Here is a 13,607-nt window from a genome sequence, read left to right on the forward strand (position 1 = left end):
TCACCTTTCTCCCCAGGTAAACTGGAGGGTACCTGCAAGCAACTGCCCCCCCCCCCTTTTCCACAGAAGACAGTCTATGCTGAAAGTTTGTTTCCAGTGTGGCAATGGCGGACACCTTGTGAAGAGAGTCCAAAGAGCTGACAGCATTAGAAATGCCGCTGAGGCATTGTGCTCATATGAGGGCAGCAACAGGTTGGGTTCTCCCCTATATCTGTGTCGTACTTAATCAGGAACCCATGTGCGCCATGCTTGATTCAAGTAGCATCATCTCCCTGTTGGATTACAAATGGTATCTTGAGTTTGGAGCAGTGTGTAAGATGCCTTTCTTGCATGCTTCATATCGGAGATGTCAGGCTGTCAATGGCCAGATGTTGCCTCTGGAAGGTGAGCTGCATCGGACACTTAGAATTCTCAACTTCTTGAGGCCTATTAATTAATTCATAGTTAAGAATTTGTGCTTCAGTCTTCTTTTGAAGTGTGATTGCATATGGCAAACCTGTCTTTTCTTGATTATGTTGATAGAGTTTTCTTTTTTAAATTTCACCCTTGTGAGTAGGTAGCATTATGTTCCTATCAAGGTTTTCCGAAGGTGAATAGTGTCCAGCTTCAGCAATCACATTTCAAGGTTAGTCACTTGGAACTTGTTTAAGCTGGCTAACATCTGGAAATTCTTGGTTGTTTCCCTGACATGCTTACCAATAAATTGGTATATACTAACAAAATTAAATATAAGATCCACCTAATACATGAGATTCTGGTGTGGCATGCTCTTTATAAGCTTTTGCCTCCCAAGATGAATATTTTGGGCTCCATGATGTATTAGACCTTCAACACCCCTATATACCTCTCTCGTATCTCTAGTGCCCAAGGGACAAGAGAGGGACTACCAAACGGTCATGGAGTATAGGGTTTTAAATGATAATTTTGTTCTGTAATGTACTCCTCTTCCCGAACTCCATAATTGGTTTATGTGGTTTTTGGGGCCATGTTTTCTTACCATACTTGACTTCAACCAAGCTTATTAGCAAATTCTGTTGAATGAAAACTCTAACACATTACAGCCTTTTGTACAGACTGGAATCTGTATAATGTCAGCCAGGTTACTTTTGGCCTGTCACCTGGAGCTGTTGTTGTCCCACATCTTGGATAACATGTTTGGTGATTTGGAGTTATTCTAAGTCTATAATTACTTGTATGATGATATTGTTTTTAAGTGCCTCTTTTGCCAAGCACCTTTGACATTCAGAATAAGTCCTGCTTCATCTTAGAGCAGCTGGGCTCACTGTTAAATCATCTAAAATCTCATTGGCTTGGCGGCAGATTTCCTTTTTTGGACACTTGGTCTCCATAGGTGGGGTTATGGTCAACCAAAAGCAGAATCAGGATTTACAAAACATTCCTCCCTCTAGGAATAATAAAAGGGTGTCCAGGTTCATTGGCATGGGTATTTATTTCATAAATTTGTGTCAAACTTCACCTAGTTAGCAGTTCCTCATAACAATTTGCATAAAAAGAGTGATGTATTTAACTGGGCTGAAAATCATCAGGCCTCCTTTGAAGCCATTAATATGGCTCTCAGTAACCCTCTTTTGCTGGCCATTCCCAATTCTGAGTTCCCATACACTGTTCAAACTGGTGCCTCTAATTATGGGGTTACAGCTGTTCTCTTGCAAGAGCATTAAGGTGAACACCATCCTGTCACTTACGCATTGAGGGGACCATCCCCTACAGAGCTTAAGTACTGCATGTATGAGTAGGACACTCTAGCAGTTATTTTCACTTTGGAAAAGTTCGAGTTTTATCTAGAGCACAGTGTGTTTGTATTAGAGACATAACCAGTCACGAGCAGGGTCTTAGCGCACACCAGGAATATGCAAAATATTATGTGGTGGGTGTTCTGTATCTCCACACTATATTTTAAGGTTAACTATATTAGAGGCCCCCACCAATAACCATATCACTGACACCTTGAGTTGTATGTTTGAAGAACTGAAGAAGACTAACATAGGCAGGATGTGCCTGAGACCTAGCAGGTTGCTTGGGTGTCCAGGGCGCTGACTGTAGTGCAATGGCTCTTTGGAAATCTTAAGAATAAACAGGATCAGGACCCTATCAATCAAACATAGGTTATATGATGCGGAACAGGTGATGGGGTACATCTTAAATAAAGGCATTGTTTGTCATAGGAAGAGAGGCAACAAAACTTTTAGAATTTGTTTACCTAAGGAGCTGGTACCTCCAATATTCCAATATTTTCATAATTCCTTACTGGTTGGGCACTTTTTGATGTTTATAAAACTATTGTCAAAATCAACGATCTGGCCTGTGTGGCCGAGCGGTTCTAGGCGCTTCAGTCTGGAACCGCGCGACCGCTACGGTCGCAGGTTTGAATCCTGCCTCGGGCATGGACGTGTGTGATGTCCTTAGGTTAGTTAGGTTTAAGTAGTTCTAAGTTCTGATGACCTCAGATGTTAAGTCCCATAGTGCTCAGAGCCATTTGAACCATTTTTTGAAAATCAAAGAACATGTGACATGGCCTTCGCTGTACAGGGACATTCAACATTTGTTGGGGGAGTGTCAACTGTGTAATGCAGCTAAACCCAAACCTAACTTGCATATGGACTTTTTGCAGTCAACCTGAGAGAGCCATCCCAATGATAAATTTTTCATTGATTACATGGGTCACCTCCCTTGTACTTGGGGTGTGAATCATTACATTTTTGTTGTTGTTGGCCCCTTTTCTTGGTTTACCTGGTTAGTTCCTGGCTGAGGGGGGACAGTGGTTTTTCCTATTTGCCATTTGTCTAAAATATTTTACATCTTTGGCTCACCCAAGACTTTGGTTAGTGACAATGCTCCAGCGTTTACTTCAAGAGAGTGTACAATATTTTGTTGTGAAAACACCATTAGACACCTCACCACCACTCATTACCCTACAAGGATCTACCCTTTGTGAAAAGGGTAATCATACTCCATGCCATGTTTCAGAAAAAGTGAGAGATATTGATTGATTCCATGGTCAAATTTAATTTTTAGGTCCACACAACATGAGGCAATCAAGGCAATTCCCACTTCCTTAGTGTTCACCTACACCTTCCCCGTTGGCCAACGTATGGTCGATAAATGAGCTCCTCTCTGATAAAATCACCCTGGAGGTTAGCGAGTGAAACTGGAGAAGGGCTACTCGGAGCACAGGGTTAGTACATCACAGGCAGGCATGTCATTACAACCAAGTTGTTGTTGTGGTCTTCAGTCCTGAGACTGGTTTGATGCACCTCTCCATGCTACTCTATCCCGTGCAAGCCCCTTCATCCCCCAATACCTACCGCAACCTACATCCTTCTGAATCTGCTTAGTGTATTCATCTCTTGGTCTCCCTCTACGATTTTTACCCTCCACACTGCCCTCCAATACTAAATTTGTGATCCCTTGATGCCACAGAACATGTCCTACCAACCGATCCCTTCTTCTAGTCAAGTTGTGCCACAAGCTCCTCTTCTCCCCAATTCTATTCAGTACCTCCTCATTAGTTATGTGATCTACCCATCTAATCTTCAGCATTCTTCTGTAGCACCACATTTCGAAAGCTTCTATTCTCTTCTTGTCCAAACTGGTTATCGTCCATGTTTCACTTCCATGCATGGCTGCACTCCATACAAATACTTTCAGAAACGACTTCCTGACACTTAAATCTATAGCTGATGTTAACAAATTTCTCTTCTTCAGAAATGCTTTCCTTGCCATTGCCAGTCTACATTTTATATCCTCTCTACTTCAACCATCATCAGTTATTTTGCTCCCCAAATAGCAAAACTCCTTTACTACTTTAAGTGTCTCATTTCCTAATCTAATTCCCTCAGCATCACCCGACTTAATTCGACTACATTCTATTATCCTCATTTTGCTTTTGTTGATGTTCATCTTATATCCTCCTTTCAAGACACTGTCCATTCCATTCAACTGCTCTTCCAAGTCCTTTGCTGTCTCTGACAGAATTACAATGTCATCGGCGAACCTCAGTTTTTATTTCTTCTCCATGGATTTTAATACCTACTCTGAACTTTTGTTTTGTTTCCTTTACTGCTTGCTCAATATACAGATTGAATAACATCGGGGATAGGCTACAACCCTGTCTCACTCCCTTCCCAACCACTGCTTCCCCCCTTTCATACCCCTCGACTCTTATAACTGCCATCTGCTTTCTGTACAAATTGTAAATAGCCTTTCGCTCCCTGTATTTTACCCCCGTCACCTCCAGAATTTGAAAGAGAGTATTCCAGTCAACATTGTCAAAAGCTTTCTCTAAGTCTATAAATGCTAGAAATGTAGGTTTGCCTTTCCTTAATCTTTCTTCTAAGATAAGTCGTTGGGTCAGTATTGCCTCACGTGTTCCAACATTTCTACAGAATCTGAATTGATCTTCCCCGAGGTCAGCTTCTATCAGTTTTTCCATTCGTCTGTAAAGAATCTGTGTTAGTATTTTGGAGCTGTGACTTAATAAACTGATAGTTCAGTAATTTTCACATCTGTCAACACCTGCTTTCTTTGGGATTGGAATTATTATATTCTTCTTGAAGTCTGAGGGTATTTCGCCTGTCTCATACATCTTGCTCACCAGATGGTAGAGTTTTATCAGGACTGGCTCTCCCAAGGCTGTCAGTAGTTCTAATGGAATGTTGTCTACTCCGGGGGCCTTGTTTCGACTCAGGTCTTTCAGTGCTCTGTCAAACTCTTCACGCAGTACCATATCTCCCATTTCATCTTCATCTACATACTCTTCCATTTCCATAATATTGTACTTAAGTACATCGCCCTTGTATAGACCCTCTATATACTCCTTCCACCTTTCTGCTTTCCCTTCTTTGCTTAGAACTGGGTTTCCATCAAAGCTCTTGATATTCATGCAAGTGGTTCTCCTTTCTCCAAAGGTCTCTTTAATTTTCCTGTAGGCAGTATCTATCTTACCCCTAGTGAGATAAGCCACATCCTTACATTTGTCCTCTAGCCATCCCTGCTTAGCCATTTTGCACTTCCTGTCAACCTCATTTTTGAGACATTTGTATTCCTTTTTGCCTGCTTCATTTACTGCATTTTTACATTTTCTCCTTTCATCAATTAAATTCAATATTTCTTCTGTTACCCAAGGGTTTCTACTAGCCCTTGTCTTTTTACCTATTTGATCCTCTGCTGCCTTCAATATTTCATCCCTCAAAGCTACCCATTCTTCTTCTACTGTATTTCTTTCCCCCATTGCTTTCAATTGTTCCCTTATGCTCTCCCTGAAACCCTGTACAACCTCTGGTTCTTTCAGTTTATCCAGGTCCCATCTCCTTAAATTCCCACCTTTTTGCAGTTTCTTCAGTTTTAATTTACAGTTCATAACTAATAGATTCCCTTGGATTTCTGTGGCACCTCCTTGCTTCAAATAAGCCCCCTAATGCATTTGTAGAACTGCCCTGCTTTTCTGCACCTTTCCTTTATTTCCATTGCATTTCCCCCCTTACAGAAATCCAAGGGAATTATATACCGAACCTACTTTGTCCCCATATTGGCATACGGAAGTGAGACATGGGTAATGCACAAAAGTGACAAAAGTAGAATACAGGCTAGTGAAATGAAGTTCCAGAGGAGCAGGTTGAGTGTAACAACACGAGACAGATTGCGAAATGCGTATGTGAGGGAAAGACTAAAGGAGGAACCAGTACAGGACAGGATAGAAAAATCAAGACTGCAGTGGTATGGACACATGAAGAGAATGGATGAGGGAACAATTCCAAAGAGGATGTTTGATCTGCAACTGGAGGGGAAGAGACCCAGAGGAAGACCAAGAGATAGATGGGTGAAGGGAGTGAAGGAATGTGTGACGAGAAGAGGAGAGAACTGGACGAAGGTGGAAGAGGGGGAACGGTGGAAAGACAGAACATGATGGAGAGGCTTGTGTTCCCGACAGACCCAGCCAGTGGCTGGAAACTGTCCAAGATGATGATGATGAACTAATAGATTGTGGTCAAGTCCACATCTGCCCCTGGAAATGTCTTACAATTTAAAACTTTGTTCCTGAATCTCTGTCTTACCATTATATAATCTATCTGATACCTTCTAGTATCTCCAGGGTTCTTCCATGTATACAACCTTCTTTCATGTTTCTTGAACCAAGTGTTAGCTATGATTAAGTTATGCTCTGCGCAAAATTGTACCAGGCAGCTTCCTCTTTCATTTCTTAGCCCCAATCCATATTCACCTACTATGTTTCCTTCTCTCCCTTTCCTACTCTCGAATTCCAGTCACCCATGACCATTAAATTTTCGTCTCCCTTCACTGCCTGAATAATTTCTTTAATTACAACCAATTTCTTTAATTACAAACAAGGGAAACACGAATTTAGGGGCCAAGGTAGGAGACAGAGTTTTCATTCACTATTTTAGTGTTGCAGCAAAAGGGGGTGTGGGCATTGCTCATAAGTTAGTTCCTCGTTATTTGCACCCATGTGACGTGTTAAGGTTCCTGAATCCTGTTAATCCCTTAGTCAATAATAACTTAGCCACCAGCCAGACATCTAGGAATAATATCTGCCAAGTTAACAACAATACATAAAGTTCCCCAAATATTCTTTTTTCCAAGGAGGGGTGTGAGTATCTTGTGGTTTTGATGTGGGAAGTTCAAGCATGGTGGCTCGATTTCTGTGTAAACTACAATCTGTGTCAGCTATCAATTGAAGAAGTTAGGTGGCACTCAACCGAAGGAAGGTGAGCAAGGTTGCAGAGTGAAGGGTTGTTGGCAGTCGGAGTGGATACAAGCCAGTACAAGGCAGATTGGAGAGGCGCGTGCTTGGTCATACAGTGCAGCGATTGCAACTGTGTTTTGCTGTGGAGCTGGCAGTGGACTTGAATGGTCACCGTCTTTCTCTCACTGCAGTGGATTTGTCACACATTACCTTTTCTGCAAGCGTCTTCGCTTCTTTTCACCTTGCCATTGGTTGTTTCTGTGCAGACTTGAATGTGAAGATTTCCACTATTTGGAAAGTCTGGTAGGATACCTTGGTATACATCATGCTTTGTAGTCACTTCTTCCGGAATGATGCTTCGGCAATCGTTTGAGTGGCTTGAGCGACTTTTAAATACTTTTGCCTTAGATAAGGAACAGCTCCTTGTCATTTTGAGTGTAAATTCCATACACTGCCTCGCCTAATATTGTATTTTAGTATGTTTTAGTGTTGTCTCTGAAGCTCCGCTAAGACTAAGGGCCCCATCACCGTACAGCTGTGCCGCTGATGTTCTAGACGTGTTATTTGCTTATGTGTGCAGGCAGGAGCAGTGCGAACTGTAAGCTAGAGGCACATTTGCCCAAGAATTTAAACCTAACTGAATTTCAGTTGGTGATATATGTCCCATATATGCTCCTCAGGACTCTGAGATATTTGTAGTTTTAAAGTTTTATGATGTTGCTTTTAATGCCTAATTACTAAGAAAGGTCCTTACTTGCAGTTGATATTTATGCTTTGCTGTGCCTTCCAGGCGAAAACTGTTTAACAGATGTTGTTGTTTGTGTTGGTTAGTCCATAAATAACACTAAATTTTCTGAACTGAATATACACTTGTATCTACGTCTATTTATTTGGCATTCTTGTTATCTTGGCCATTAGAATCATGCAAGAAATGTTGTGCCAGCATCATTATAGAGAGACAATAGCTGTGAAATCTGTATTTTTGTTCCTTGTGGTTTATTTGAGTGATTGTTCATAATCAGAATTTGGGTATTGGCAACTGAGGGCCTCAGGTATCAGCCGGTGTTGGTAAAGGTGACAAGATGTTCCCATTCTATAATGAAAGCCTAATGCTTCTAAATTGCCGGCTCTACAGGGAAGTTAAGCTTCATTGTATTTGAAAACTTGGCTAATTGTATAATCCGTGTGTTCACCTAAATTGCATTTCTTTTGCTGTTTAAATGAGCCTTGTTCCTTTAAAGTCTTGGGACATTAGCAGTGGTCATAAAAAATAAATTATTACTGTTATTTTTTACTCTGCATATCTAGTAATTTTGTGTAACAAATGTTGTATTCTGTTGCCTCATCAGGAAAGAGGGGAAGGAGAGGGAAAGACGAAAGGATGTGGGTTTTAAGGTTTAAATCCACAAACCCAATCATCCCGGCCGCCCCATTGTAGCTGGTTACCAAGCCCCCACAGAACGTATCTCTGCCTACGTAGATCAACACCTTCAACCCATTACATGCAGTCTCCCATCCTTCATCAAAGACACCAACCACTTCCTTGAACGCCTGGAATCCTTACCCAATCTGTTACCCCCGGAAACCATCCTTGTAACCATTGATGCCACTTCCTTATACACAAATATTCCGCACGTCCAGGGCCTCGCTGCGATGGAGCATTTCCTTTCACGCCGATCACCTGCCACCCTACCTAAAACCTCTTTCCTCATTACCTTAGCCAGCTTCATCCTGACCCACAACTTCTTCACTTTTGAAGGCCAGACATACCAACAATTAAAGGGAACAGCCATGGGTACCAGGATGGCCCCCTCGTATGCCAACCTATTCATGGGTCGCTTAGAGGAAGCCTTCTTGGTTACCCAGGTCTGCCAACCCAAAGTTTGGTACAGATTTATTGATGACATGTTCATGATCTGGACTCACAGTGAAGAAGAACTCCAGAATTTCCTCTCCAACCTCAACTCCTTTGGTTCCATCAGATTCACCTGGTCCTACTCCAAATCCCATGCCACTTTCCTTGACGTTGACCTCCACCTGTCCAATGGCCAACTTCACACGTCCGTCCACATCAAACCCACCAACAAGCAACAGTACCTCCATTATGACAGCTGCCACCCATTCCACATCAAACGGTCCCTTCCCTACAGCCTAGGTCTTCGTGGCAAACGAATCTGCTCTAGTCCGGAATCCCTGAAACATTACACCAACAACCTGACGACAGCTTTCGCATCCCGCAACTACCCTCCCGGCCTGGTACAGAAGCAAATAACCAGAGCCACTTCCTCATCCCCTCAAACCCAGAATCCCCCACAGAAGAACCACAAAAGTGCCCCACTTGTGACAGGATACTTTCCGGGACTGGACCAGACTCTGAATGTGGCTCTCCAGCAGGGATACAACTTCCTCAAATCCTGCCCTGAAATGAGATCCATCCTTCATGAAATCCTCCCCACTCTGCCAAGAGTGTCTTTCCGCCGTCCACCAACCTTCGTAACCTGTTAGTTCATCCCTATGAAATCCCCAAACCACCTTCCCTACCCTCTGGCTCCTATCCTTGTAACCGCCCCCGGTGCAAAACCTGTCCCATGCACCCTCCCACCACCACCTACTCCAGTCCTGTAACCCGGAAGGTGTACACGATCAAAGGCAGAGCCACGTGTGAAAGCACCCACGTGATTTACCAACTGACCTGCCTACACTGTGATGCATTCTATGTGGGAATGACCAGCAACAAACTGTCAATTCGCATGAATGGACACAGGCAGACAGTGTTTGTTGGTAATGAGGATCACCCTGTGGCTAAACATGCCTTGGTGCACAGCCAGCACATCTTGGCACAGTGTTACACCGTCCGGGTTATCTGGATACTTCCCACCAACACCAACCTATCCGAACTCCGGAGATGGGAACTTGCCCTTCAGTATATCCTCTCTTCTCGTTATCCGCCAGGCCTCAATCTCTGCTAATTTCAAGTTGCCGCCACTCATACCTCACCTGTCTTTCAACAACTTCTTTGCCTCTACTCTTCCACCTCGACTGACATCTCTGCCCAAACTCTTTGTCTTTAAATATGTCTGCTTGTGTCTGTATGTGTGGATGGATATGTGTGTGTGTGCGCGAGTGTATACCTGTCCTTTTTTCCCCCTAAGGTAAGTCTTTCCGCTCCCGGGATTGGAATGACTCCTTATCCCCTCCCTTAAAACCCACATCCTTTCGTCTTTCCCTCTCCTTCCCCTCTTTCCTGATGAGGCAACAGTTTGTTGCGAAAGCTTGAATTTTGTGTGTATATTTGTGTGTGTTTGTGTGTCTATCGACCTGCCAGCGCTTTTGTTTGGTAAGTCTCATCATCTTTCTTTTTAGATATATTTTTCCACGTGGAATGTTTCCCTCTGTTATATTCAAATGTTGTATTCTGTTGTATCTTATGAAAGAAGAAAGCATACGTGAGCCTCACCCATGATTTAGGGGTTATGATCATCAGTTGAGAAAAAAAAATCTTTTGAAATCGTTATCTCAGTCCAAGTTGTGTAACCAATTCATACTTTTACGTTTGGCTTAAAGGAGAATGTGTTTTGTTCAGAATGTTTAGATGTTTAAAAAACTATTATAACTAATTATTTTAATTATTTACCCTGTTTATTTACTCTCACAATTTGTTTGTTGATGTAATAAAGTTGTATTTGTATTTTTGACAAAACTGAAAATATTGTTGAAAAGAAAACCTCTGTGGTCAAGCCCTTCCATTTGGGTCCTTTCCCCAAGTTCCTTTGGGCGTGACTTTCCTATTACACACACTACAGGATTACAACATAGAGATGTGCATGAAACAGTTCAGAGGGGTCCTGCAGAAATATGGATGCAACATACTCCAGAGAGTCAACAATTGGCACTTTGATAAACAAACAAACAACATCAGAGTTGATTTGGCTGTTGTTTGATCCAAGTTTTAGTTAATTTACTCTCTCAATGAAATGTCCAAAGTCATTTATGTGTGTGTTGGTTGGAGATGGATGAGAAGGCCAAGTTCACCAGTTTAGAAATCAATGTGCCACGAATGCCTACAATTGGTATTTGTCATCTTTAAAGGTTTTTGGTGAACCATGTGGCCATGGTAGAAGCACTTCTGTGTTGCACTTTCTCTGTACGTATGTAAAGAAAGAGGTCTTGATTAACAGATTTGTATTTTCTGTTATCCACTGTGTTGGTTCCGTGCTTAGCTTCTGGTAGATTGTCACATCTAGTAGGTTACATATCTCTGCTGATTATCTTCTGCTGTCATTGCTTTAGTTACATTTCCCTGGTCAGCAAGCAGAACCACTACACTGTTACCAGTGTTGCAGCTCCTGATAGGTTGTACCTCTTTTCTTTTCAAGTTGCACGCTGGCAGTTTTGCTTTCTGTAGCATCCTGTCAGTTTTTTTCGTATTTTCTTGGCTTTTTCACAAGGAAAGGTATTCACACACACACACACACACACACACACACACACACACACACACACACACACACCTTAAAAGAGCCCTGTCCACTCCACTAGACAAAACTCCATTACGGTCACTTCTAAACAAAATAAAAATAACCAACATACGGCTGTCAAGTATCGCACTGGATCATGTCATGTAAATCCCATAATATTATCAAGATGAGATTTTCACACTGTGGTAAAGCATGCATTGATATGAAACTTCCTGGCAGATCAAAACTGTATGCCAGACCAAGACTCGAACTTGTGACCTTTGTCTTTTGCAGGCAAGTGAAGCTGTGAGGGTGGGTAGTGAGTCGTGGTTGGGTAGCTCAGTCAGTAGTGCACATGCTTGTGAAAGGCAAAGGTTCTGAGTCCAGCACACAGTTTTAATCTCCCAGGAAGCTCCCACAGTATTGGTTCGAATTAACTGATTGACATCAGCTGGTTGTTGCTGGTTACTGTGTGAGATGTGTTTCCTTACCAGCAGTAACCAACTGATGTTGTGTGAGCAGTTGCTTTCTAAAATATTGTAAAGTTTAAACAATGTGATCCAGCAGCAGACTTGACAGTGATATTTTGATCATTTCACTTTTGGCTGGAAATAACAGCAGTTGCATTTTGTCTAATTAAATGGACATGTTTCCCTTAGTGCTTGTGTGTATGCAGTCATATGGTACACAACAACACCTATAGTCTGATTAAAATTATTTAACAGTTGACACTTAATGCATTGTAGATTATCTCCCCCAGTCATAGCACTCCACATCATGCCTGAACTGTTTGCCACTGCCTAACTGCTACAACAATTAGTTCATTTCCAATTTCTTGTTTGGCTTTCTTTCTTGAAGTTTCTGCATCCTGAAACCTGGGTTTGGCTAACCAAACACTACTGGATACTTCTGCATGAAACGTGGTTCAGTGTCATTTATGCAGTTAGTATAATTACAGGGATTGGTTTACATTTGATACACATTGCACAACATTGCATGAAGCTGAATTCCTAAGCGCTGTCAATTAATCACTGTTACTGGGACAGCAGAGCCATAAATACAACAGCATTTTGCAGTGTAATGGTATAGCATAGTGGTTAGTATATAAACCAGACACTTAGAAGATTAAAGGTTTGAATATTGGCAAATGCAACATTTTTTTTTTTTTTTTCTTTTTTTTCTGAACCTAATCACAAGATTTCGGTTATCAGTTTTATTCAGTTAACTAGTTTAAACATAACTCTTTTATTTCTCATTCTTTGCTGGGTTATTTTCGTGATTGTATTACCTTTATTTTCTCTTATTTTTCTTACTATCATTCTTTTTTCATTTGGAATCTGCCTGTGTTGCCTACAATCTGCAACCAAATGCCAACCAGGACTTCTTATTGGTTGGTAATGAACACATCCCATAAAGCCAGTGTGAGGAGAGTCTCAGGTACCAATGATAGGGAGAAATTGCAGTTTGCTTTTGCTGCTAAAACTGAAATTCTGCTGGGGAAGATGGCTATGCAAACAAACATATTACGACATTTTTCTGTCTTGAAGTTACTCATAGAGGTTAGCCTTAAACGACATAACAAAGTGATCGTGATTTTAGTTCTGCCACAGAATGTTGGTTGCAGTTTTCTCATAAAGATTGCACATCATGAAGCTGTGGTTAGGTTAGGACACCTAAGTTTAAATTCAGGGCTACAAAACCTGTAGCCTGCCACAGTTCAGTCATTCTTCAGTTAAAATTATCTGTCAGTAGAGCATCTTGCATTTCTGTCATACCTCATGGTGACCACTTCCAACATTTCTCCATGTTACACATTAACAGCATTTGTTAAGTGACGCACTGTGCCATGTGCTGTCTGTAACTGAGCAGTAGAAGGCAGTGGATGTGGCAACACTGTAATGTCAAGTGATATACATCACGCATCAAGTAATTTTAATCGCACTATAAAGGGGGTTCCACCATTCAGCCACTCCACTGTGATCATCTGACAGTTAAATACCTAGGGCCAAGTCTCAAGCGATATTTCATATTTAGAGCTAGACCACAAGCATTCGATACTCCAGTGCTGATTCAACATCTATAGAGTAGGTAATTCTTTGTTAATGCTTTAGGGTAGCTTAGCTTGTAGGACTCTGACTCCAGTGCAATGCATCCTCACCCCTCGAAGCTGAGCACTCTGTACAAATTCTTTTAATGAATGATTATTTCTTGTTTCATATTGCACAGACCATATTACTTGTTTCAGAGATAATGCCATGTGAGCAAAGTAGTTGCAAGTGTGCAATCAATGGTCATTAGGTGGTAGGGAGTGCACTTCATACTATTTTGGAATGGACACTAGACTTGCTTTTTACAACCTTACTGTTTCCAAAGTGTGTAATCACCATTTCTTCTCTTGGCATTTTCAACTCCACTCCTCTTCCATT

At 41.7% G+C, this 13,607-nt stretch overlaps 1 protein-coding gene across 3 annotated transcripts in view; it reads right to left on the minus strand.

Annotated features, from left to right (window-relative positions):
* Positions 1-13,607, minus strand: part of LOC126214858 (aminopeptidase Ey-like) — a 282,069-nt gene that overhangs the window by 124,950 nt on the left and 143,512 nt on the right. The window lies entirely within an intron of this gene.

This window comes from Schistocerca nitens, chromosome 12 (assembly GCF_023898315.1).
Source record: "Schistocerca nitens isolate TAMUIC-IGC-003100 chromosome 12, iqSchNite1.1, whole genome shotgun sequence".
Lineage (NCBI taxonomy): Eukaryota > Metazoa > Arthropoda > Insecta > Orthoptera > Acrididae > Schistocerca > Schistocerca nitens.